Consider the following 25,259-nt stretch of genomic DNA (forward strand, 5'->3'; position numbering starts at 1 on the left):
TAGTATTTTCTTTAAATAATGGCAAAAGCCTTGTCTCGTCTCATTAATTAAGAAGAGTTTTACAAGTTACCAAAACGATCGAGAGCGGCCAAAAAGCTCGTAAGCCGAATCTCACGGCATCGAGGATCTCAAATGTTTAGCGCCCGCTAATCCCTCAAGTGCGGACTCGGCCTTAATCCTGCCTGCTATTACAGCGGGCATGGATGCCACGTTCCCAAAAAACTCTTGCATTTCTCTCGTTTCAAATCTTCCATGAAGCCAACATAACCATGGACGAGACACCTTTCCTCACATTACCGTTGGCATTTACCATACCATGGAGTGCCACCAATCTTCGATCGAGTCAAAAATGGATCCAATTTGTCCAAGTTGATGTGCGCTAGACCAAGCCTGTCCGCGGTCCACACACGATCTTGGATGTGCCCTAGCCTGATGGACGTACGGAATGCCGACGATGATGCACTTGCCTTGTCCGATCGAGTTGCAGATCGAAGTGGTATGTACGTACCCCTGTTTGAATTGATACGGCTACTGGCTAGCTACTACCCCTGGGGTTTTGGCTTAGCTTGGCCCTAGCCGGCCATTTGCTTTTGCCGACCTTGGGCGAAAGCAAAGGCTCAAAGCAGCATGCGGCGCAAGATACTACTCGAACGCGCGCGTTCCTCCTCCGCGATAGCCGTGATGCTACGGCACGCCGTCGCTCTCCGCCGCGATTCCTCTCCCGCTATCTTTCTTTCTTCGTGGATGGATAACAAAGCGCGCAGTGAATGGAGAACCGATCGATCCCTACGCCAGGGAGGGATCGGTGACGGGCATGCTGCATGCAGTGAGAGAGCCAGCACAGGGGCCCATCACCTGCATGCTCACGTCTATCTGCCGTGGCCCGTACGCCGCGGTGGATGGCGTTGGCGCCGTGGAAAAGATCGCCCCGCCGGGTCTCGACGTACGTTCCAGCAGTACCGGCTAGCCATACGGAGCGCGAGAGGGCGACGTACGGGGCCGGTCGCCGTCTTATCGGCGTGGAGGTGGGGGTCGCGCGCCACGCCCGTCCCCGGCCGGTCGTTGTCGATCGGCATGGATGAGGCGATCGGACCCGTGCGTGGCTGAGCTAGCTGGTCAAGATCGAGAGCTGCCTTAGCTACTTCCGTGGATGAAAACGGGGCAAAAGCGGCACCATCCGTAGAGTGGAAATCCTGTGTCGCTGAATAGCCAGGCGCAGACGAGTCACACCTGGGGCCGGGCCGAATGCACCTGTACGTGTCGATCCATCATTGATCAGTGAACAGCACGTACGTACGTACGTAGTATGGTGACGTCACTGCATACGGCGACGCGCAAGTAGACTAGTCGTCGTGCGCGCGCCCTCCACCATGCATGCATTCCTGCAGTACATCTTGTACGTCTGGCCATCGACCGGTCACGCCGCGGCCTGCAGCGGAGGGAAAACGAACGCACGGACGTGATCCAAACCTTATATGAATCTTCAAAAAATTTCTGGGTGATAGTAGGGTGTTTTTTTTTTGTTTTATACTACGTTTCCCGACAGGCAGTACACTGAGCACTGTGCACTCATGTCATAGTCGGCAAGGATGTAGAAGAGGGCAGCGCCTCGAAGAGGCATCGAGGAAGGCCGACGAATGTCGGCTATTTCCATGAGAGCGTAGGTCCAACCCTATGGAAGATAATTTTAACACATGTATTGGCGTTACTTTTGATCTCTAATGGTTTTCGTAAGCACATGACCACCATCCCTCCGAAGGTCGTCATTAGGATAAGAAAACGGCTACAATAGGTGGGTAAAGGTTCGAGATGTCAACGGGAGGCTTGCCATTGATCAAGGGCGGACGGCTTCGCCATCCCAGCTAAAGATTGGCTACATGCTCACCTTTTAAGGTTGTGATTTTCGTGACTTCGAACACGATTGTGTTCGACCTTTCCTGCTCCGATGTGGTGGTCAAGCGCGATAAGCACAACCCAACCCTTCAATGATTAGAGATTAATGTCTGTTGGTCGGCGTGTCGGTCCTGAACTGTTTTGTGGTTGTTTTGTGTTCTACTGCCATGTTTGTTCATGTGTGGTCGTCCATGTGATACTATTATGCATGATTCGCTAGACCGTTGTCTGATATACGTGTGTTAAAGTCGCCTAATGCATGTACATGTTCATTGGTGTTGTGCTTATCACTGTGTGGTAGCCTCAGTACCTCACCACTCGAAAAAAGATTGGCACATGCATGTTTTGCATGTAACCAAACAACTGATGTTGCATCTGAGGAGTACATGTTTACAACCAGACGCCATGTTAGTATTTCTGCTGTAATGCAGCTTGGAGTTTTGTGGGCTACTAAATGAAGTGCAGATAGAGATTGCATTTCAGCCAGGCTCCAGCGATCGACAGATGCAATACGGCCAAAATGGCTACACGTAATCAAAATCAGACACTCCCTACATATACGGTGGATCCACCTACATGCATGCATGTAGTGGCACTGTTGCCTTTAAACGGCAACGAGATGGTCGAGAAGAGCAACGTGCGTGCGTCCGAGCACACGCTTTGCCTTGCCCGCCACCACCACGGTTCCACCCGCCACTACAACATGACCCCCACTATAGCAACGCAATTTTCCGTATCTAAAAGTCAATATATGCGTTGCTAGTGTCTTTACCAACGGATTGGAATGCGTAGCCTTATCCAGCATTGCTAGCGCGTAATGCAACGCTTATATTTTCGTTGGTAAAAGGACCGTTGCAAGACTACAACACATAAAACGGACTTCTACAACACTTTTATACGTTGGTGCTTAATGTACAGGAACCAAAATCTTAATTGCTTGGCAATGAGGAATTTCCAACGCTTGAAGAGTTAACAATTATATTGCTAACAATTAAGTTAATGCTCGATGCAATGGTGATCATTATTTATTTCAAGTGGACAAAAATAACATAATATACTCATGGGAGGAACAAATCATATATTAGATAAATATGTTGGATTACAATAGTGGATATTACAGGAGGAACATCATCGAGATGTGATGCATAATCCAACTATTTTCCTGACAGCAAAAGTTAAACTGAAAGCATCCATCAACATCCGTACAACTTAACTAAAACATAACCGAAGAACATCGTCCCTACAACTTAACTAAAACTCTAAGCATCCATCTTCTCATCATGATCAGGAACATCATCATCTTCATTGCAGTATACTTGCCAGGCACCCATATAATCATCCATTTATCTTTTGAATCTACAAACACAAAAACAAAATGAATTGTTAACACAGAATGCATTGACATGATGCAAGTAGTGATAGAGGCAGGATATTAGTCACGTACAAAGGTTGAAGGCCATGCAATCTTTGTTTTGTCTGCATTACCGAGAGTAATGCAGTTTGCAACTCCGTACCAAATGGCAAGTCTTCACAAGTGCCATATCGACATGCACTTCCCAGAATTCATTTGTAAGTTCAACACCATCAAGTTTAAATTTAAGAACACAACTTACAACTGTAGCAAGAGATATGTCTCCGTTATGCTTTTCCAGGCTTTTTCAAGAATACTTTAGTTCATGCATGTTAGAGAGAATCAAAGTTATCAATGGATCAAAAGGAAAGAACTCGTAAAGGAATTACAAAACTTTCATAAATGCTGTTATAGTCCCTCCATATGGAAGATGAAATGAGAATAGTCCTAAGTAAGGCTGCTGAAACTACACAATCAAAATTCTGTTTGTACCTCGATCAAACACCAACATATTGGAAACGCCAGATTATTGAGGTCGATCACCAACGAACAATTATGTAGCTCCATCTTAAAAAACAATATCGACATAAATCTGACAAGTAGATTAAATTCAGTTAAATTCCCTTATAATATTGCAACATCAGTGAAATGTTAACAGTTGCATAATTGCATGAAGAAAGCAATTGGTGTAAATGGTGTATATGCATGTTCTGATCGAATATAAACCTGTAGGCAATGCTCTTATGCTTACTCCTATTTTTATATATTGGACCGATTCAATAATATGTCCAGATCACAATCCAACAATCCAAATGCTGATCCATTAATAGTATGCACCAAATAACTCACCCGTTGATCAGGAAGTATCATCCAAATATGAATCCTTGGCATTAAAACTGATGAAGAATGAACCTGAACTCCTGCACCTAACTTTGGAGGGGCCAGAGTTTGGTCAGGGCTACACACACAACCATATCAGCCCACATCATAAGTGCAACCAGGACTCAATTCTTGAGTCATCCAATAATCGAGAAGATTGTTTGAATCGAAGAGCAGGAACACGGACAACAATAAAACCTACTGCCAAACAACACAATAAACCTCTTGTTGACACCATATCCACTGACGCTGTATAAGCCACCTGAAAAACATTTGCCAGCGCTTAGATGGATTAGGAGTCTTGTTTATAAAAGTCAGATAATTCACAAAGTGTGTGAAGGTTCAAATTCATTTTCTTCTAGTGTATCAACCATAACTACAATAGCATGAATCTCGACTCTTTTTTTTGCCATGGAATTCTGGACTTTTTTCAGTATGCCCAAATTGTAAACGAAATTAAACACCACAAAACAAAAATAGACATGGAAACAAACTTAATCCGATGAAAAGAGGGCTAAGCCGGTTGTTTGAGACCTGTTGTGTGAGAACACATGCCTATGCGTCACGTTTATGTTTCAAAGAAAGTCGTCACACAATCAGAATCTCCCATAGTAATTATCTCGCAATTGGATCCCTAGCAGAATTAATCTCATCCTTGGTCTCTCTGCTCTTCACGATCAATGATAGGATATACAGCTGGGCAAAAGGAGAATCTGAGCATGTTCATGGTCGTACGTTGGATTCACCGTTGTTGCAGGGGAGCGGTGACGAGGGGCAGCGCGCTGGGATGCAGGGTCACAGGGGAGCGGTAACGACGGGTAGCGCGTCGGGATGCAGGGTGATAGGGGAGTGTTGAAGAAGGGCGGCGTGTCGTACCTTGGATTCACCGTTGGTCGCGTGCAGGGGAGCAGTGACGAGGGATGGCGTGCCGGGATGCAGGGTCGCCGGGGAGTGGAGATGAGGGACGGCGCGCCTGGATGGAGGTTCGCAGGGGAGTGTTGAGGGGCGGCGCGCCTGGACAGAGGTTCTCAGGGGAGTGGTGAGGGACGGCACGCCGGGAGAGAGGATCGCAGGGGAGTGCTCATGTGCGGCAACTGACGAGGGGCGGCGGCCGGCGTGGGAGGTTAGGAGAGGAACAGGGGAGGCTGGGGACTGGGAACGACCTAAGATTATCCTTAAAGCCAACTTGGGCTGGGCTAGACAAGAGGCTACATGGGGCTTTACTTGGAGTTGTGGCCGGTTCCAATCTATGTACTAAAATGGGGTCACCTGTTACAAGTCTGCAACGCATATGCTACAATGCTTATATGCGTATCTCTTGTGAATTTTGCAACATATAGTCAAAACGTTGTAGAATATTTGTTGCTTTATAGGGAGTATCCTTGTAGTGCGCGCTCCCGAGGAAAACTAAAAAAGGTGACGATGCATGGTCATGGTGTTGGTGCCCGTTCCATCCAAAGGAGAAAAAAAAAAAGGAAGGATAGGCCTCCCCTCTACGTGGCCCCTGGTTCGCCGCTGGAAGCTGCCATCCTCGTCCATGGCCTCCACTCATCCTCGTCCTGCCATGCACACGCAAAGAAAAGGAAAAAAGGAGCAAGCCAGCACTGTGCCGCGACGCCGAGACCTGACGCCGCACCTTCATCCGACCGATCCACGTCCATCCATCTACTCCGGAGTTGGGATGGGCACCCACCAACACCAACGCACCATGTTCCACTAGGCACTAGCTAGCTCTCCCGGACAAGCCCATGGTGTGGTACTGCTGTCCGTCCACGAAGGCTAGCTAGCGCCCAGCGGCACGATTGTATCCACGACCACAAATAACGTGCGTGTTTCTGGCCTTCGATCGAAAGGTGGCTGTGCACGTACGCAGGAGCAGTTGGCATCGACTGGATTGCAAATTTAGTTAGGTATGGTATAGTGCTTCGTACGTACTAGCTGCCTCTGCTGCTGGTCAAGTCAGCTGGATAGATAGTGCGTGGCACGCGCAAAGCCAACGACGAAACCCACATCCATGTCCATGTCTATCTCCAGTTCTTGGTGTTTCCTCCCTCCGTGCTGTCGTTGTATGGGTGGATCCACAGGGGTACTAGTAGGGCAGAGTAGGTGACTGGGTTGATCACATGGACGTCCCTCTCAGTGGATGCTCCGCCCGGATAAGGCGGACAAGATACCCCGTTTTGTTTACTTGTAATCTCTGTCTATTAGTATGTCACATGCCATCATTGTAGGACCCAACCGAAGACGGTGTAATTCACGTAGACAAATGTAATGTGTATTAAGGGCATCTACAACCGGACTTGGTAAATCCGGTCCCTATACGCCCACAGACAGCGCCGTCCGGCCCCTCATATGGACTAACGCACATCCACATACCTCAAATACGGAGCCTCAGATCCATGCAATCCATGCACGTCGATCATACGATACAAATTGTCCGAATTCAATAGTTCGAAACAAAAGCAAAGAAAATCATAGTTCAACAATCGGGGCATGCCAAAATGAAGTTATCCATGCGTGATGGATGCCTTGCTTGCTGGCCGGATCACTCGTCGGACGCCATCCATGTCGCCTGCTCCGAGGCCATCCTTGCGTCTTGCTCCGCCTGCATCCTTGCCGCATGCTCTGCTGCTGCCGCAGCCGCCCTTGCCGCCTCGTACTCCCTACACTCGTTGATCTCCTTCTTCTGCTTCGCAAGCCACTTCTTTGCATGCTCATACAAGAGGATTTCGTCCGCCAACATGATCTTTGCATCCTTCGCGTCCTGTGTGAGTTACAACCTCTCATTCTCAAGCTCAATCTTTTCAAATGTCTTGGTCTTCTCGATCTCCCATTTGATCGTCGCCTCTTGCTTGGGCGGATAGCTCTCCGGAATGCCCCAACCGGCCGACATCCGCGTTGATGAAAAGCTCTCCGGAATGCCCCAACCGGCCATCGGAACCTCCTCTGTCCCAACATGGTCCGACAACGCAATCCGCATTGGCAAATGGATGGATGGGGCCAGGGTTTCGGGCGCGGCGGGGGGAGGGGGAGGGGGACAACTGCTCTTCCATGTCCGCATCTCCCTATGACGTTGCCGCCGCTTCCCTCTCTCGCTGACGGCATCGCCACATCCTCCAGGCGACGTTCTCCGCCTTGCACGGCAGAGCCGAGGACGGAACGCCGATGGATGAGGTGGACGCAGTCTCCATCACGGCGGTCGGGGACGGCCTGGACGACATCTAGGACAGCGGATCGGGACCAGTGGTGAGGATTGGGAGCAAGGGTGGCGGACGATGAGGGCTCGGGCGCAGGAAAGTTAGGAGGGAGGCAGGAGGAGGAGGAGGAGGAAGGATTTGGTGCAAATTATGGTAGGGTAGGGCTATCGGGTCCAACGTGGCGGACGTGCCTAGGCATCTCCATATATGCCCCATATTTAGGCTGAATATGAGAGAACGCCCGTCTAAGAAGCATGTCTTGCTTAAATTTCTATGACCGGGCCGTCAATCTGAATGTTTGAGGTGGATTTCGGGCGCGCGACTGTAGATGCTCTAACGAATAGGACTAGCCACAGGGAGAAACAAAACCAGGATATAGCTAGTCGATGAAGAAAACACTCGGCAAGGTGGAAGGAAACTTGCCAAGGGGACGCCCTAGCTAGGGCACACAAAGTTGCTCGAAGCTACCCACCCAACCCAAAACTACTCACATTTTTAGACTGGTTGACTTCTAAAGCCGTTGCTTCGAGGAAAATGCGGGAGCGTTCGCCGGAAGTTATATGACGGATTGCATTGCAAAGTCGGTACTGCGACAGCGCTGGCGTGATGAAGATTACAGGACGGAGCGATCACAAGATCAGCAGCTGTCCGGGTGGAAAGGAGTCTAGCTAGCTACTTCTCAACTTCTGTAGATGAAAACGGGGTATCAGAACGGCACCATCCGCAGAGTGGACATTCTGTGGCAGAAATAATAGCTAAGCATAGCTGGGGCCTGGCTGCATGCACCTGTATGTGTCGATCCATCAGTGATCAGTGGACAGCACGTAACGTACGTAGTATGGTGACGTCACTGCATACGGCGACGCGCAAGTAGACTAGTCGTCGTGCGCGTGCCCTCCACCATGCATGCATTCTTGCAGTACATCTTGTACGTCTGGCCATCGACCGGTCACGCCGCGGCCTGCAGCGGAGGGAAAACCAACGGACGGACGGACGGACGTACATGTGGCAGTATCGATCAATCTCATCAATCTCGTCCCGTCCTGATCCCTCCGTTGTCTGTCATCGACCCAACGTACGGTACGTGTCGTCCCGTTTCGCTTTCATGTTTGGGACCGGCTAGGTGTCAATCGACTGAAGATTGCATTCGGCCAGTCACTTTTTTGTGTAGGTGTGAACATGCGCAGCCACACCCAAAAAAAAGGCCGGCATGCAACTATGCATGTGAGATTTGGACTGTGTCCCAAGAAAATGAGAGAGAGAGAGGTGCTGTCTGCTGTGCACAGACATGCATGTCTTTGAGAGAGAGAGAGAGAGCGCTAAGAGATTTGTGATGTGTGCATGCATGTGAAAAAAATGAGAGAGAGAATGCATGCATGGCATAGAAATTTAATAAGAGAGGGAGTAAGAGTGCGAGGTAATTTTCTTTTTTGACCGTGACGGTTCAAATGCATCCAAAATAAAGTATCTCTGTCCCACAATTTGCTATAGTATACCTGCAGTCTAAATGCAGTGTTATTTATAGACAATTACCTGAGAAAAAGTCTGGCATGAATCTCTCGCAAAGCTACAACACTAATTGTGATAAAATATGCACACAATTTACACATAATTATGCTTTTTTATAATATGCAATAATAAGCATATAATGGCGAAGTTTCGCCAAAAGGTAGATTGCTAAGAAAAAAATGAATTAGTGGCGTTAGCATTACTCTTAAACTAGAAAGAAAATAAAATATAACATGAAATAAAATTAAAATAAAGAAGTTTTCTAGGAAAAAATGAATTAGTGGCATTTGTATTACCCTTTAGGAAGAATAAAAATGAAACAAAACTAAATAAACAACGACAAAATTTGCACACAATTTACACTTAAATTGCGCTTTTTCACAATATGCAACAATAAGCATATATTACACTTAAATTATGCTTTTGCACACAATTTACACTTAAATTGCGCTTTTTCACAACGTCCAGAAAAAATTTGAACGAATGAATAAGTGACAATGCTACTGCCCTTTAAGAAGAAAGAAAGTGAAATAAACACCAAAACAAAAACAAACTATGATGTTTTCCAACGAAGAATGAATTAGTGACATTTATATTACCCTTTGCAAATCAAAAATATCTAAAACAACAAATGTAAAAATTTGCACACAATTTACACAATAATTACGCCTTCTATAATATGCAAGAATAAGCATATAATTGTGGAATTTACACAAAATAGAAGTTTCCAAATAAGGGATGAATTAGTGGAATTGGTATTATTCTTAAAAAAGAAAGAAAATGAAATGTAAAAGTCACTAATAAAATATTAGAAAAACAAAATAATAGAGTTTTCTAGGGAAGAATGAAACCCTTTAAGAAGAAAGAAAATAAAAAAGAAAATAATGAACTTTTCTATGGAATAACGAAACCCTTTAAGAAAATATTACAAAAACTAACACTAAAACAAAATAATGAAGTTTTCTAGGTAAGAATGAAACCCTTTAAGAATAAATAAAATATAAAAACAAAAACAAAAATGAAATAATGATTTTTTCTAAGGAAAAATGAAACCCTTTAAGAAGAAAGAAAATTAAAAAATAACTTGCACACAAGTATGCCCTGAAATTGCACTTTTGCAATATGCAAAAAATAAGCATCTACAGTGCAATTTTTGCTCTCTACTATAATTTACACCCATGATGTATCATACTTGCGTGTATACTTACTTACAAACACACAAAAAATAATCTGAGAAGAAATCAAGTATAGCGGCATTGGTACCGGAAAATTTGCACACCCTTTAAGAAGAAAGAAAGTAAAAAATAATAATAATACAATTTGCACACAATTTACACGTAAATTGCACTTTTTTGGTTATGTAAGAATAAACATATAATAGTGAATTTTACATAAAAACAAAGTTTTTAAACAAGGAATGAATTATGGCATTGGTATCTTCCTTAAAAATAGGAAATAAATTATGAACTAAACATAATAAAACAAATAAAGTTTTCTTAAAGAGAGTAAATTAGTGACATTGGTTTTATTCTTCAGAAGAAAGAAAATAAAAAAACATGCACACAACTTTGTAGTGAAATTGCACTTTTTATAATATGCAGTAAATACAAATTTAATACAGCAACTTTAGCAGTCTAGTATAATTTACACAAATATTTTATAGTAATTGCACACATACATACACATAATAATGGAAAACTGTCCTTAATTAGCAAAAAAATACTAGCACAAAACAATTAGCATTGTTATTACACTTAAAGAGAAAAGAAAATGAAAAAAGCAAAATTTTCCGCACAATTAGCACAAATAATGCACTTTTTATAATATATAGGATAAACATATAAGAGTGAAGTTTCCATACTCTAATGTAATTTGTACATGTATACATTTACACACACTCAACATAACTGCTCCCTATTGGATATGGTGCATACCATGATGTGTCTTATCAAATTAACGCTATCGTTTATGGGTTAGGCATTAGAGACAACCGCATTCACTTTAAATAGGGCACCACGCAATTCCGTTTGAGACGACACCGTATGAACTATGGTTTAGAGAAACCTAAGCTGTCGTTTCTTAAAAGTTTGGGGCTGCGACGCTTATGTGAAAAAATTTCAGGCTGATAAGCTCGAACCCAAAGCGGATAAATGCATCTTCATAGAATACCCAAAACAGTTGGGTATACCTCCTATTTCAGATCTGAAAGCAAAAGTGATTGTTTCTAGAAACGGATCCTTTCTCGAGAAAAAGTTTCTCTCGAAAGAATTGAGTGGGAGGATGGTGGAGACTTGATGAGGTTATTGAACCGTCACTTCAACTAGTGTGTAGCAGGGCACAAGAAGTTGTTCCTGTGGCACCTACACCAATTGAAGTGGAAGCTTATGATAGTGATCATGAAACTTCGGGTCAAGTCACTACCAAACCTCGTAGGACGACAAGGATGCGTACTACTTCAGAGTGGTACGTAATCCTGTCTTGGAAGTCATGTTGCTAGACAACAATGAACCTACGAGCTATGGAGAAGCGATGGTGGGCCCAGATTCCGACGAATGGCTCGAGGCCATAAAATCCGAGAGAGGATCCATGTATAAAAACAAAGTATAGACTTTGGAAGAACTACTTGATGGTCGTAAGGCTGTTGGGTGCAGATGGATTTTAAAAGGAAGACGGACAATGATGGTAAGTGTCACCATTAAGAAAGCTCAACTTGTCGTTAAGATGTTTTCCGACAAGTTCAAGGAGTTGACTGCGATGAGACTTTCTCACTCGTAGCGATGCTAAGAGTCTGTTGGAATTATATTAGCAGTTACTGCATTATTTATGAAATCTTGCAGATAGGATGTCAAAAACATTGTTTCCTCGACGATTTTCTTGAGGAAAGGTTGTATGTGATACAACCAGAAGGTTTTGTCAATCCTGAAATATGCTAACAAGTATGCAAAGCTCCAACAATCCTTCTAAGGACTGGAATAAGCATCTCGGAGATGAAATGTACGCTTTGATGAGATGATCAAAGATTTTGGGTTTTTACAAAGTTTATGAGAAACTTGTATTTCCAAAGAAGTGAGTGGGAGCACTATATTTTTGATGAGTATATGTTGTTAACATATTGTTGATCAGAAATGATGTAGAATTTCTGGAAAGCATACAGGATTATTTGAAAAGTGTTTTTCAATGAAAAACCTGGATTAAGCTACTTGAACATTGAGCATCAAGATCTATAAGGATAGATAAAAAACGCTTAATAGTACTTTCAAATGAATACATACCGTGACAAGATTTTGAAGGAGTTCAAAATAGACCAGCAAAGAAGGAGTTCTTGGCTGTGTTACAAGGTGTGAGTATTGAGTAAGACTCAAAACATGACCACGGCAGAAGAGAGAGAAAGGACGAAGGTTGTCCCCTATGCTTTAGACGTAGGCTCTACAGTATGCTATGCTGTGTACCGCACCTGAAGTGTGCCTTGCCATGAGTCAGTCAAGGGGTAAAAGAGTGATCCAGGAATGGATCACATGACAGCGGTCGAACTTATCCTTAGTATCTAGTGGACTAAGGAAGTTTCTCGATTATGGAGGTGGAAAAAGAGTTCGTCGTAAAGGGTTGCGTCGATGCAAACTTTGACACTAATCCGGATGACTCTGAGTAGTAAACCTGATTCATATAGTAGAGCAGTTATTTAGAGTAGCTCCAAGTAGCGCGTGGTAGCTTCATCTACAAGATGACATAGAGATTTGTAAAACACACACGGATCTGAAAGGTTCAGCCCCGTTGACTAATAACCTCTCTCACAAGCGAGATATGTGTTGGGGAACGTAGCAGAAATTCAAAATTTTCTACGCATCACCAAGATCAATCTATGGAGTAATCTAGCAACGAGGGGAAGGGGAGTGCATCTACATACCCTTGTAGATCGCTAAGCGGAAGCGTTGCAAGAACGCGGATGAGGGAGTCGTACTCGTAGCGATTCAGATCGCGGTTGATTCCGATCTGAGCACCGAAGAACGGTGCCTCCGCGTTCAACACACGTGCAGCCCGGTGACGTCTCCCACGCCTTGATCCAGCAAGGAGAGAGGGAGAGGTTGGGGAAGACTCCATCCAACAGCAACACGACGGCGTGGTGCTGATGGAGGAGCGTGGCAATCCCGCAGGGCTTCGCCAAGCACCGCGGGAGAGGAGGAGGAAGAAGAGGGGTAGGGCTGCACCGAAAGAGAGACTTGCTCGTGTGTCTTGGGTAGCCCAAACCTCAACTATATATAGGGGGGGAGGGGGCTGCGCCCCCCTTAGGGTTTCCACCCCCAAGAGGAGGCGGCCAGCCCTAGATCCCATCAAGGGGGGGCGGCCAAGGGGAGGAGAGGGGGGGCGCCCCACTAGATGGGCCCTAAGGCCCATCTGGACCTAGGGTTTGCCCCCTCCCACTCTCCCATGCGCCTTGGGCCTTGGTGGGGGGCGCACCAGCCCACCTGGGGCTGGTCCCCTCCCACACTTGGCCCACGCAGCCTTCTGGGGCTGGTGGCCCCACTTGGTGGACCCCCGGGACCCTCCCGGTGGTCCCGGTACATTACCGATTTCACCCGAAACTTTTCCGGTGACCAAAACAGGACTTCCCATATATAAATCTTTACCTCCGGACCATTCCGGAACTCCTCGTGACGTCCGGGATCTCATCCGGGACTCCGAACAACATTCGGTAACCACGTACATACTTTCCCTATAACCCTAGCGTCATCGAACCTTAAGCGTGTAGACCCTACGGGTTCGGGAACCATGCAGACATGACCGAGACGTTCTCCGGTCAATAACCAACAGCGGGATCTGGATACCCATGTTGGCTCCCACATGTTCCACGATGATCTCATCGGATGAACCACGATGTCGGGGATTCAATCAATCCCGTATGCAATTCCCTTTGTCTATCGATATGTTACTTGCCCGAGATTCGATCGTCGGTATCCGTATACCTTGTTCAATCTCGTTACCGGCAAGTCTCTTTACTCGTTCCGTAACTCACATCATCCCGTGATCAACTCCTTGGTCACATTGTGCACATTATGATGATGTCCTACCGAGTGGGCCCAGAGATACCTCTCCGTTTACACGGAGTGACAAATCCCAGTCTCGATTCGTGCCAACCCAACAGACACTTTCGGAGATACCTGTAGTGCACCTTTATAGCCACCCAGTTACGTTGTGACGTTTGGTACACCCAAAGCATTCCTACGGTATCCGGGAGTTGCACAATCTCATGGTCTAAGGAACTGATACTTGACATTAGAAAAGCTCTGAGCAAACGAACTACACGATCTTGTGCTAGGCTTAGGATTGGGTCTTGTCCATCACATCATTCTCCTAATGATGTGATCCCGTTATCAACGACATCCAATGTCCATGGTCAGGAAACCGTAACCATCTATTGATCAACGAGCTAGTCAACTAGAGGCTTACTAGGGACATGGTGTTGTCTATGTATCCACACATGTATCTGAGTTTCCTATCAATACAATTCTAGCATGGATAATAAACGATTATCATGAACAAGGAAATATAATAATAACCTATTTATTATTGCCTCTAGGGCATATTTCCAACAGTCTCCCACTTGCACTAGAGTCAATAATCTAGTCCACATCACTATGTGATTAACATTCATAGGTCACATCACCATGTGACCAACATCCAAAGAGTTTACTAGAGTCAACAATCTAGTTCACATCTCTATGTGATTAACACTCAATGAGTTCTGGTTTGATCATGTTATGCTTGTGAGAGAGGTTATTAGTCAACGGGTCTGAACCTTTCAGATCCGTGTGCTTTACGAATATCTATGTCATCTTGTGGATGCTACCACGCGCTATTTGGAGCCATTTCAAATAATTGCTCTACTATACGAATCCGGTTTACTACTGAGAGTCATCCGGATTAGTGTCAAAGTTCGCATCGACGTAACCCTTTACGACGAACTCCTTTTCACCTCCATAATCGAGAAAATTCCTTAGTCCACTAGACACTAAGGACAAGTCCGACCGCTGTCATGTGATCCTTTCCCGGATCACTATTGTACCCCTTGACCAACTCATGGCAAGGCACACTTCATGTGCGGTACACAGCATAACATACTATAGAGCCTACGTCTAAAGCATAGGGGACGACCTTCGTCCTTTCTCTCTCTTCTGCTGTGGTCAGGTCTTGAGTCTTACTCAATACTTACACCTTGTAACACAGCCAAGAACCCCTTCTTTGCTGATCTATTTTGAACTCTTTCAAAATCATGTCAAGATGTGCGTTCTTTGAAAATATCATTGGGCGTCTTGATCTATCTCTATATATCTTGATGCCCAATATGTAAGCAGCTTTATCCAGGTCTTCCTTTGAAAAACTCCTTTCAAACAACCCTTTATGCTTTCCAGAAATTTTACATCATTTCGGATCAACAATATGTCATTCACATATACTTATCAGAAATGTTGTAGCGCTCCCACTCACTTTATTGTAAATACAAGTTTCTAACAAACTTTGTATAAACCCAAAAACTTTGATCACTCCATCAAAGCGTATATTCTGACTCCGAGATGCTTGCTCTAGTCCTTGGAAGGATCGCTGGAGCCAGCATACCTTTTAGCATCCTTAGGATCGACAAAACCCTTCTGATTGTATCACATACAACCTTTCCTTACGAAAACTGGTAAGGAAACTTGTTTTGACATCCACCTGCCAGATTTCATAAATGCAGCTAATGCTAACATGATTCCGACGGACTTAAGCATTGCTACGGATGAGAAAATCTCATCGTAGTCAACTCCTTGAACTTGTGGAAATACTCTTTGCCACAAGTCGAGCTTCATAGACGGTAACATTACCGTCCATGTCCGTCTTCTTCTTAAAGATCCATTTACCTCAACAGCCTTACGACCAGCAAGTAGTACTCTCAAAGTCTATACTTTGTTTTCATACATGGATCCTCTCGGATTTTATGGCTTCTAACCATTTGTCAGAATATGGGCCCACCATCGCTTCTCCATAGCTCATAGGTTCAGTATTGTCCAACAACATGATATCTCAGACAGGATCACGTACCACTCTGAAGTAGCACGCATCCTCGTCGTCCTACGAGGTTTGGTAGTGACTTGATCCGAAGTTTCATGATCACTATCATAAGCTTCCACTTCAATTGGTGTAGGTGCCACAGGAACAACTTCCTGTGCCCTGCTACACACTAGTTGAAGCGACGGTTCGATAACCTTATCAAGTTTCCACCATCCTCCCACTCAATTCTTTCGAGAGAAACTATTCCTCGAGAAAGGACTCGTTTCTAGAAACAATTACTTTTGCTTCCAGATCTGAAATAGGAGGTATACCCAACTGTTTTTGGGTATTCTATGAAGACGCATTTATCCGCTTTGGGTTCGAGCTTATCAGCCTGAAACTTTTTCACATAAGCATCGCAGCCCCAAACTTTTAAGAAACGACAACTTAGGTTTCTCTAAATGGTGTCGTCTCAACGAAATTGCGTGGTGCCCCTTTTAAAGTGAATGCGGTTGTCTCTAATGCCTAACCCATAAACGATAGTGGTAATTTGATAAGAGACATCATGGTATGCACCATATCCAATAGGGTGCAGCTATGATGTCCGGACACACCATCACACTATGGTGTTTCAGGCGGTATTAATTGTGAAACACTTTCCACAATGTCTTAATTGTGTGCCAAACTCGTAACTCAGATATCTCTATGACCATATCATCGACATTTTATCCTCTTGTCACGACGATCTTCAACTTCACTCTGAAATTACTTGAACCTTTCAATAATTCAGACTTGTGTTTCATCAAGTAAATACACTCAGCATCTACTCAAATCATCTATGAAGTAAGAACATAACGATATCCACTGCATGCCTCAGCACTCATTGGACTGCATACATCAAAATGTATTACTTCCAATAAGTTGCTCTCTTGTTCCATCTTACTGAAAACGAGGCCTTTCAGTCATCTTGCCCATGTGGTATGATTTGCATGTCTCAAGTGATTCAAAATCAAGTGAGTCCAAACGATCCATCTACATGGAGTTTCTTCATGCATATATACCAATAGACATGGTTCGCATGTCTCAATCTTTTCAAAACGAGTGAGTCCAAAGATCCATCTACATGGAGCTTCTTCATGCGTTCTATACCAATATGACTCAAATTGCAGTGCCACAAGTATGTGGTACTATCATTACTATTTTATATCTTTTGGCACGAACATGTGTATCACTACGGTCGAGATTCATTTCAGGTGCAAGACCATTGAAGGTATTATTCAAATAAACAGAGTAACCATTATTCTCCTTAAATGAATAACCGTATTGCGATAAACATAATCCAATGATGCTCAACGCAAACACCAAATCCCGATGGTAGAGGGAGCATGCGATGCTTGATCACATCAACCTTGGAAACACTTCCAACACATATCGTCATCTCACCTTTAGCTAGTCTCCATTTATTCTGCAGCTTTTATTTCGTGTTACTAACACTTAGCAACCGAACCGGTATCTAATACCCTGGTGCTGCTAGGAGTACTAGTAAAGTACACATTCATATAATGTATATCCAATATACTTCTGTCGACCTTGCCTGCCTTCTCATCTACCAAGTATCTAGGGTAGTTCCGCTTCAGTGACCGTTCCCCTCAGTACAGAAGCACTTAGTCTCGGGTTTGGGTTCAACCTTGGGATTCTTCACTAGAGCACCAACTGATTTGTTGTTTCATGAAGTATCCCTTCTTCCCTTGCCCTTCCTGAAACTAGTGGTTTTACTAACCATCAACAATTGATGCTCCTACTTGATTTCTACTTTCGCGGTGTCAAACATCGCGAATAGCTCAAGGATCATCATATCTATCCCTGATTTGTTATAGTTCATCACGAAGCTCTACTAGCTTGGTGGCAGTGACTATGGAGAACCATCACTATCTCATCTGGGAGATAAACTCCCACTCGATTCAAGCGATTGTGGTACTCAGACAATCTGAGCACATGCTCAACGGTTGAGCTTTTCTCCCTTAGTTTGCAGGCTTAAGAAACTTGTCAGAGGTCTCATACCTCTTGACGTGGGCACTAGTCTGAAATCCCAATTTTAGTCTTCAAAACATCTCATATGTTCTGCGACGTTTCAAAACCGTCTTTGGTGCCACAATTCTAAACCGTTAGCATTACGCACTGAACTATCACGTAGTCATCAAAACGTGTATGTCAGATGTTTCGCAACATCTACAGACGACGCTGAGGTTCAGCACACCGAGCGGTGCATTAAGGACATAAGCCTTCTGTGCAGCAATGAGGACAATCCTCAGTTTACGGACCCAGTCCGCATAATTGCTACTACCAACTTTCAACTAAATTTTTCTCTAGGAACATATCTTAAACAGTAGAACTAAAGCGCAATGACATAATTTGTAAAGATCTTTTGACTATGTTCATGATAATGAAGTTCATCTGATTATTGAACTCCCACTCAGATAGACATCCCTCTAGTCATCTAAGTGATTCATGATCCGAGTCAAACTAGGCCGTGTCCGATCATCACGTGAGACGGACTAGTCATCATCGGTGAACATCTCCATGTTGATCGTATCTGCTATACGACTCATGTTCGACCTTTCGGTCTCTTGTGTTCCGAGGCCATGTCTGTACATGCTAGGCTCGTCAAGTCAACCTAAGTGTTTTGCTTGTGTTCCGAGGCCATGTCTGTACATGCTAGGCTCGTCAACACCCGTTGTATTCGAACGTTAGAATCTATCACACCCGATCATCACTTGGTGCTTCAAAACAACGAACCTTCGCAACGGTGCACAGTTAGGGGGAACACGTCTCTTGAAATTTTATAAGGGGTCATCTTACTTACTACCGTCGTTCTAAGCAAATAAGATGCATAACATGATAAACATCACATGCAATCAAATAGTGACATGATATGGCCAATATCATTTTGCTCCTTTGATCTCCATCTTCGGGGCACCATGATCATCTTTGTCACCGGCACGACACCATGATCTCCATCATCATGATCTCCATCATTGTGTCTTCATGAAGTTGTCACGCCAACGATTACTTCTACTTCTATGGCTAACGCGCTTAGCAATAAAGTAAAGTAATTTACATGGCGTTATTCAATGACACGCAGGTCATACAAAAAATAAAGACAACTCCTATGGCTCCTGCCGGTTGTCATGCTCATCGACATGCAAGTCGTGATTCCTATTACAAGAATATGATCAATCTCATACATCACATATATCATTCATCACATCTTCTGGCCATATCACATCACATAGCACATGCTGCAAAAACAAGTTAGACGTCCTCTAATTGTTGTTGCAAGTTTTACGTGGCTTGTATAGGTTTCTATCAAGAACGTTTCTTACCTACGTAAGACCACAACGTGATATGCCAATTTCTATTTACCCTTCATAAGGACCCTTTTCATCGAATCCGTTCCGACTAAAGTGGGAGAGACAGACACCCGCTAGCCACCTTATGCAACTAGTGCATGTCAGTCGGTGGAACCTGTCTCACGTAAGCGTACGTGTAAGGTCGGTCCGGGCCGCTTCATCCCACAATGCCGCCGAAACAAGATAAGACTAGTAGCGGCAAGAAGAATTGACAACATCGACGCCCACAACTACTTTGTGTTCTACTCGTGCATAGAAACTACGCATAGACCTAGCTCATGATGCCACTGTTGGGGAACGTAGCAGAAATTCAAAATTTTCTACGCATCACCAAGATCAATCTATGGAGTAATCTAGCAACGAGGGGAAGGGGAGTGCATCTACATACCCTTGTAGATCGCTAAGCGGAAGCGTTGCAAGAACGCGGATGATGGAGTCGTACTCGTAGCGATTCAGATCGCGGCTGATTCCGATCTGAGCACCGAAGAACGGTGCCTCCGCGTTCAACACACGTGCAGCCCGGTGACGTCTCCCACGCCTTGATCCAGCAAGGAGAGAGGGAGAGGTTGGGGAAGACTCCATCCAGCAGCAACACGACGGCGTGGTGGTGATGGAGGAGCGTGGCAATCCCGCAGGGCTTCGCCAAGCACCGCGGGAGAGGAGGAGGAAGAAGAGGGGTAGGGCTACACCGAAAGAGAGACTTTCTCGTGTGTCTTGGGCAGCCCAAACCTCAACTATATATAGGGGGGGAGGGGGCTGCGCCCCCCTTAGGGTTTCCACCCCCAAGAGGAGGCGGCCAGCCCTAGATCCCATCAAGGGGGGGCGGCCAAGGGGAGGAGAGGGGGGGCGCCCCACTAGATGGGCCCTAAGGCCCATCTGGACCTAGGGTTTGCCCCCTCCCACTCTCCCATGCGCCTTGGGCCTTGGTGGGGGGCGCACCAGCCCACCTGGGGCTGGTCCCCTCCCACACTTGGCCCACGCAGCCTTCTGGGGCTGGTGGCCCCACTTGGTGGACCCCCGGGACCCTCCCGGTGGTCCCGGTACATTACCGATTTCACCCGAAACTTTTCCGGTGACCAAAACAGGACTTCCCATATATAAATCTTTACCTCCGGACCATTCCGGAACTCCTCGTGACGTCCGGGATCTCATCCGGGACTCCGAACAACATTCGGTAACCACGTACATACTTTCCCTATAACCCTAGCGTCATCGAACCTTAAGCGTGTAGACCCTACGGGTTCGGGAACCATGCAGACATGACCGAGACGTTCTCCGGTCAATAACCAACAGCGGGATCTGGATACCCATGTTGGCTCCCACATGTTCCACGATGATCTCATCGGATGAACCACGATGTCGGGGATTCAATCAATCCCGTATGCAATTCCCTTTGTCTATCGATATGTTACTTGCCCGAGATTCGATCGTCGGTATCCGTATACCTTGTTCAATCTCGTTACCGGCAAGTCTCTTTACTCGTTCCGTAACTCACATCATCCCGTGATCAACTCCTTGGTCACATTGTGCACATTATGATGATGTCCTACCGAGTGGGCCCAGAGATACCTCTCCGTTTACACGGAGTGACAAATCCCAGTCTCGATTCGTGCCAACCCAACAGACACTTTCGGAGATACCTGTAGTGCACCTTTATAGCCACCCAGTTACGTTGTGACGTTTGGTACACCCAAAGCATTCCTACGGTATCCGGGAGTTGCACAATCTCATGGTCTAAGGAACTGATACTTGACATTAGAAAAGCTCTGAGCAAACGAACTACACGATCTTGTGCTAGGCTTAGGATTGGGTCTTGTCCATCACATCATTCTCCTAATGATGTGATCCCGTTATCAACGACATCCAATGTCCATGGTCAGGAAACCGTAACCATCTATTGATCAACGAGCTAGTCAACTAGAGGCTTACTAGGGACATGGTGTTGTCTATGTATCCACACATGTATCTGAGTTTCCTATCAATACAATTCTAGCATGGATAATAAACGATTATCATGAACAAGGAAATATAATAATAACCTATTTATTATTGCCTCTAGGGCATATTTCCAACAATATGAACAAACCCCATGGGTGTTGGATTCATTACAATCACATAGTGATATGAACTAGATTATTGACTCTAGTGCAAGTGGGAGACTGTTGGAAATATGCCCTAGAGGCAATAATAAAATTGTTATTATTGTATTTCCTTGTTCATGATAATTGTCTATTGTTCATGCTATAATTGTATTAACTGGAAACCGCAATACATGTGTGAATACATAGACCACAACATGTCCCTAGTAAGCCTCTAGTTGACTAGCTCGTTGATCAATAGATGGTTATGGTTTCCTGACCATGGACATTGGATGTCATTGATAACGGGATCACATCATTAGGAGAATGATGTGATGTACAAGACCCAATCCTAAGCATAGCACAAGATCGTGTAGTTCGTTTGCTAAGAGCTTTTCTAATGTCAAGTATCGTTTCCTTAGACCATGAGATTGTGCAACTCCCGGATACTGTAGGAATGCTTTGGGTGTACCAAACGTCACAACGTAACTAGGTGGCTATAAAGGTGCACTACAGGTATCTCCGAAAGTGTCTGTTGGGTTGGCACGAATCAAGACTGGGATTTGTCACTCCGTATGACGGAGAGGTATCTCTGGGCCCACTCGGTAATGCATCATCATAATGAGCTCAATGTGAATAAGGAGTTAGCCACGGGATCATGCGTTACGGAATGAGTAAAGAGACTTGCCGGTGACGAGATTGAATGAGGTATTGGGATACCGACGATCGAATCTCGGGCAAGTAACATACCAATGGACAAAGGGAATTGTATACGGGATTGATTGAATCCCCGACATCGTGGTTCATCCGATGAGATCATCGTGGAACATGTGGGAGCCAACATGGGTATCCAGATCCCGCTGTTGGTTATTGGCCGGAGAACGTCTCGGTCATGTGTACATGGTTCCCGAACCCGTAGGGTCTACATACTTAAGGTTCGGTGACGCTAGAGTTGTTATGGGAAATAGTATGTGGTTACCGAAGGTTGTTCGGAGTCCCGGATGAGATCCCGGACGTGACGAGGAACTCCGGAGTGGTCCGAAGGTGAAGATCGATATATTGGACAAAGGGTATTGGAGTCCGGAATTGTTCTGGGAGTACCGGGTGACGACTAGCGTGACCGAAAGATGTTTCGAAGGCCCCGACAAGCGTTGGGGGGCCTTATGGGCCAAGGGGAGGGGGTACACCAGCCCACTAAGGGGCTGTGCGCCCCTCCCAACCCCTCTCACGTAACGTGGAGAGGTGGGGGCCCCTCCCCTATGGCAGCCACCCCTCCCGGCTTGGGGGGCAAGTTTCCCAGGGGTGGGGGCGCCCAAACCCATCTAGGGTTTCCCCTGTGGCCGCCGCCCCTCCCCTAGGGAACCCTAGGGCCCCTTCTCCACCCCTTCCCCCTATATATAGTGAGGGAGAGAGAGGGCAGCCGCACCCCTTTCCTGGCGCAGCCCTCTCCTCCTCCAACTCCTCCTCCTCCTCCGTAGTGCTTAGCGAAGCTCTGCCGGAGAACCACGAGCTCCATCGCCACCACGCCGTCGTGCTGCTGGAGTTCTTCCTCAACTTCTCCTCTCCCCTTGCTAGATCAAGAAGGAGGAGACGTCCCCGGGCTGTACGTGTGTTGAACGCGGAGGCGCCGTCCGTTCGGCGCTAGATCGGATCTTGCGCGATTTGAATCGCCGCGAGTACGACTCCATCAACCGCGTTCTTGTAACGCTTCCGCTTAGCGATCTTCAAGGGTATGAAGATGCACTCCCTCTCTCTCGTTGCTAGCATCTCCTAGATTGATCTTGGTGACACGTAGAATTTTTTTAAATTATTGCTACGTTCCCCAACACATTTTACTCCCTCCGGTCCATTTTACTTTACATATAAAAATTTTCTGAACTCAAATTTCACAAAGTTTAATCATATTTATATGAAAAAAATATCAATATCTACCATGCTAAAATTATACAATATGAAAATTTAAGTCATATGACGTATCTACTGATATTGATTTCACATTGTAAATGTTGGTATCTTTCTATAAAATTAGGCAAACTTTATGTGGCTTGATTTGAGACAAATTTTATATGCAAACTAAAAAGGACCGGAGTGAGTACATAAGAACAGGCTGATCTAGTTAGCAATCACATTGCGATTGCATATTTCAACATAGCGAGCAAGATTAGGCGCAGTGTACGTCAACATGGCTAAGCTAGTGTTCCAAATCACTTTTTTGGTTATCTTCATGCATGGCTGACGTTATTATTATTGGTAAACAATATCACGCGGGTTACTTTTCTTCTAATGAAAAGGCAAGCCGCAGCTCAAAAATAAAAAAGCAAGCTAGGTTATGTTGGCCCTTGAATCAAAATGAAATGAGCAGTTTTAACATGCTCCTTTTTACCTTCTCTTTTCACATGAGAGGTAAAAGGGAGCGGGTTAAAATTTGCCAAATGAAATAACTATGAACGGTCCAAATTGGTCTGGAAGTGTCGCAAAGGCAACCTGATCCAACCCAACCAGCAAGGGTAGCTGCCAGCTCGCCCGCGTTCGAGCTTCGGTTCTGGCACGCGGCGCCCGCGGAGTATCTCCTGTAAAAAAGTGCCAACGCGGTTTTGCCCTTGGATTGGTCTCGATTTTTTTTTTTGAATTCACATCACGCTGAGGATAACACTTTGAGAAAACCAAGGAAGGAAGCCAGCAGAGCTAGCTACCAGTAGCACCCAGCAAGCAAGCAAACGCTTTACCCTTTCCCCTTTCTACACTTTCCGAGCGAGCGAGGTGCATGCGGACTGGGATCAGGTGATATGCCTCTTTGGCAGTCACCGGGTAACATGCGGCTAGCCATCCAGCGTTCTTTCTCCATCCAACGGCCGTCAGCAAGCAAAGCGAAATAAGCCAACACTTAGCAATTTCAGAGCAACGTTAACGACGTGGTGAAAAAGAGGAATAGGCGGGCTCGTTCAGGTCAATAAGCGATCAAAGTGAAAAAAGGGGACGAGGGGTTGTTAGGGTAACTCCAACGCGCCGGCGCAAATGGACGCGAATTTTGTCTGGCACGTCGCCCGTGCCGCCTCTTCAGCGGTCTGCGGCGCCGATGGATCGGCTGCACGGCACGCGCTCCTCCTCCTTGCGTGCCTAGCGCTGCGCGCACTCTCCTCCTCCTCACTCTATGGTTGCATGTGTCGCTCGTCGTCCTCCTGCTCCTCTGCCAGCACGCGGGCCCTCCATTGCTCGAGGTACGCCGCCTCCTGCTCCGGCGTCGCCCCCAGCCACACGGGCGGGGCGCTCACCTACTTGCGAAGGCAGCCCTGCCACTTGTATCGCTCGCCGAGGTCCGCCGGCGAAGGCGTGGGTGTGGAGGCGTGCTCGACCTTGGTCTCCTGCGGCGGTGGCGGCGCCGGGGGATAGACGCAGTCTTCCCGCCGCCGACAAAGCAAGGACCTACTCCAAGCCTGACTCTCCTCCAGGGCGCGCTGGAGCGCCTCCTCTAGTGCGGCCCGGTAGGCTGCATCCACCTTCTGCTCCTCCCGCGCCACCACCGGGGGTGGTGGAACGTATGGCGGGTCGAGTTGAACGCCGCGGGCCATGTTATGCATAGGTTTAGGGCTGATATGTGCATGTGTGTGTGTGTGGGCGCGCTTTTGATCTGGCAATAGAAATTTCTATGCTAATTACTTGTAAATTGTAATGACAAGTGTTACTAAATTGTTTAGTTTTCAGTTCTTTGATGTCTCTGCACGTTGAGTCTAGTTGTTCCTGTACAAAAACATCTCATATAAATCAGTTTTCAGTTCTCCGCTGTTGCCTGTTCAGGCTAAAAACTGCTAAGTATTGGCTTTTTTCACTTTGGTCGTTTGTAGCCGTTGGATGAAGAAGGAACGCTGGATGAGTAGCCGCATGTTACCCGGTGACTGCCAAGAGGCATGTCACCTGATCC

General features: G+C 45.8%; 1 long non-coding RNA gene across 2 annotated transcripts; it reads right to left on the reverse strand.

The window, feature by feature from the left end:
* Window positions 1-2,956: 2,956 nt before the first annotated feature.
* LOC123166211 (uncharacterized) lies at window positions 2,957-5,412 on the reverse strand. 2 transcript variants are annotated; one of them, XR_006483395.1, is made up of 5 exons: window positions 5,000-5,412; window positions 4,094-4,385; window positions 3,737-3,836; window positions 3,338-3,560; window positions 2,957-3,249 (listed from the first exon to the last, which is right to left on the reverse strand). It is a non-coding gene; the product is annotated as an uncharacterized lncRNA (long non-coding RNA). The 2 variants fall into 2 exon arrangements; XR_006483396.1 differs by lacking the exon at window positions 5,000-5,412 and adding an exon at window positions 4,859-4,992.
* Between the last annotated feature and the right edge of the window lie 19,847 nt (window positions 5,413-25,259).

Source organism: Triticum aestivum, chromosome 7D, assembly GCF_018294505.1.
Source record: "Triticum aestivum cultivar Chinese Spring chromosome 7D, IWGSC CS RefSeq v2.1, whole genome shotgun sequence".
In the NCBI taxonomy this organism is placed as follows: Eukaryota; Viridiplantae; Streptophyta; class Magnoliopsida; order Poales; family Poaceae; genus Triticum; species Triticum aestivum.